At 36.2% G+C, this 2,720-nt stretch overlaps 1 protein-coding gene across 2 annotated transcripts in view; it reads left to right on the forward strand.

Annotated features, from left to right (window-relative positions):
- Window positions 1–1,843: 1,843 nt before the first annotated feature.
- JAKMIP1 (janus kinase and microtubule interacting protein 1) overlaps window positions 1,844–2,720 on the forward strand; it is a 101,936-nt gene continuing 101,059 nt past the window's right edge. Inside the window, exon 1 of one of the 2 annotated variants that reach the window (XM_027891981.1) lies at window positions 1,844–2,114. The gene's annotated coding sequence lies outside the window, so the exon portion shown is untranslated. The remainder of the gene's footprint in view (window positions 2,115–2,720) is intronic. The other variant, XM_027891982.1, reaches the window with a different exon arrangement.

Consider the following 2,720-nt stretch of genomic DNA (forward strand, 5'->3'; position numbering starts at 1 on the left):
CTGAATAGATTTCTTGATATTATGAACATTTTTCCTTGTGATTTTTTTAAAAATAAATTTTGTAAGTCATTTCCTCACCACCACCACTACCCATGGCATCTAAAGTGTGCAGTACAGAAGGGTGCTTAGTGTCTTATCTTTATCATATGCTTGCCAACTTGGCCACTGTTTTACTTCAGCTATATCTGTCACCATAAGACAGAAGAAAGGTTTTAATTGATTTGGTCTCAGTCAGATGCTAAGGTCCTTTGACGGACTTTCCCAGCTTTCTATTGACTTATACGTGCTTATAATATGTATATATCTGGGTATTCAGTAGGCAGCTATATATGCCATGCATAAAACTCACCACAATATTTTGTTTGCTTCAAGGATCGTCTACTATATGGGGAAAATTATCCAATTCCTCCCATTACAGAAGTATGGTAAAGATAGCAGTTTAATGTGGTGACTAATTTTGGGGTTTTTCATCTTGTGGCAGTCCTGCAGCGGAACTGCAGTGTTACGGACTTATTAGGATTAGAAATATTAGGAAATAGGCAACCCCCACTCTCTATAACTGTTGTTTCTGCAGCAAAATGGTGCAATGAGTCCCTAAAAATTATATTTTTATCAAGAAAGATATCAAGAATATGATTGAGGTTTACCAGAAAATGATAATACAAAAAGAATGAGAAACTTCAGTCATAGCTGTATCTAAAAAATTATCTCCAAATGTAAGTAATAATAACAGAAAGCAGATGATGCTGATTTTGAAAAGAATCAAAATGCTGAACTCTAAACCCATCTGATGAATATTATAATAGCTTTCCACAAAGGTGAATGCATTTAAAGGTTATTTTCCTCCTATTGTCGTTTAGACTGTTTATCCTGTACATCCAAACAGTTGAACATAGATTAAAAGATTGATTGAGACATATCTTATTTAGCTGACATTGCTTAATGAAAATGAAAATTTCCAAACATAGAGAGTCTTCAACAGCTAATGTATTTTGTAAAATGATTTTGTCTTGTGCAAATTACCTGTAAGGAGGCTTCCTAGTACTTGGAACGAGCTTATGTAGGTTTTCATCCTCTGGATTGCTTAGGCACATTTGCCCTGTGCCCCAGAAACACCCCCCCCCCCCCCACACACACACATATCTGGCCCCTGTTTGCCTTATTCGATTAGTCATATTTCTTGCATGCCAATGTATTTTTATTTGGCTAGACTATTTCTGATCTCTCCAACCTGTCTCCTCAGAATGGTGTTCTCCCAGGCATTCATGCAGGAACAGTGCTGCTACATCATGCAGCTGTGTGCTGGCACTTTGCTTTAGAGAATGACTGGCTGCTTCTGTGAAAATTTAGCATTGCTGTAGCATGCCTGGTCCTAATATAGGGCCAGGCACATTTTTTAAAATGGCTCTTTCTTTCTTTTGCTGACTGATCATGAAATCTACCAAAAACTGGTATTTTCCCCCTTTCTTTGAATTGATAGAATTGATAAACTTTAGTATTATTCTCATGTTTCCATTTTTTTCTTAACATCCTTTGAACAATCCATCTGTGCTGACTAATCGCCTGTACAAATGTTACTTATGTTCACTGCCACCTTGTTACAGATCCATTATTCTCCAAACACAGAAAACAAGTGCTATAACATGTTGATGTCTGAATAGTTTTCCTTACTTGCAATGATAAGAAGGTAATACATTTGAGTAGCTGATAGCTGTACAACTGCTGGCAGAGTTCCCACACATGTTTTGCCATTAGATAAGTCTGTGGCTGGTAATGGTCGTGTTGAGATAAGATAGGTAACATTTTACTTAGTCATCTAAAACTAATCCTCTATGCGTTGAGTGTTTCCAAGAGGTCTTAAAAAGAAAAGTAAGCCAACTTTTCGGACAACTTGGAAAGGTCTCTCAAATATATAAAACTTGCTATCCAGTATTAAGCATAACGGATCTTCAGCCTTTTATGAAACTCCTTGTATATTCATAAATAAGTATGAATGGAAAAAGAAGGTATGAACCATGAGAAAACTATAGCCTCTGTGGTTTGCATTCAATAAACAGTAGTGAGAGGCCACGAAGTTCACAGTTCTGGTAATTCCTTAGGATATATGATTTTTGGTATATTTTTCTTGATAAATAGGCTCTCTCATGGTTATGGTTGTTTGTCTAGCTTTTTTTTTTGTTTTTCTCAGCTCTTCAATTAATTTTAACATCAATAGTTCTGAATGTGTTAGGAATATTTAATAGCTTTGATAATATGATCTGATTATAGCAATATATGTGTGTGTGTGTGTGGGAGGCCTGTTTTATGCATAGAATTGGGTAAATGTTGATTTCCAGGAGAATAATTTTGAAGGATACTAAATTAGCTCAACACCTGCAACTTATCCTTTCTGAAGGAAACCCATAATATATGCTCATATTATATTTGTACTAATTATGTTCAGTATGAGGATCTTTGTACTACAAGTAGTCTTATGCAAAGCCATATTTTAAGATGAACCATTATGTGTTGCCATATCATAATGAGCTTGGACTGAAGGAAGAAGGGTTAACAAGCATCTTGCTACAGGGGCCCACTGTTCTCCCCCCCCCCATTTCTCTACCTTGCTCTAAGGAGATCTTGTTCTGTACCAATTCTGTAAACATAAGCCACAGGTACATTGTACAAAGAGCCCAGAGGTAATAAATCTTAGCCAAAGGAGCCAAAGTGACATCTCAATA

Source organism: Empidonax traillii, unplaced genomic scaffold (genome assembly GCF_003031625.1).
Source record: "Empidonax traillii isolate 1590-97213 ecotype Southwest subspecies unplaced genomic scaffold, ASM303162v1 scaffold336:size770142, whole genome shotgun sequence".
Taxonomy (NCBI): Eukaryota; Metazoa; Chordata; class Aves; order Passeriformes; family Tyrannidae; genus Empidonax; species Empidonax traillii.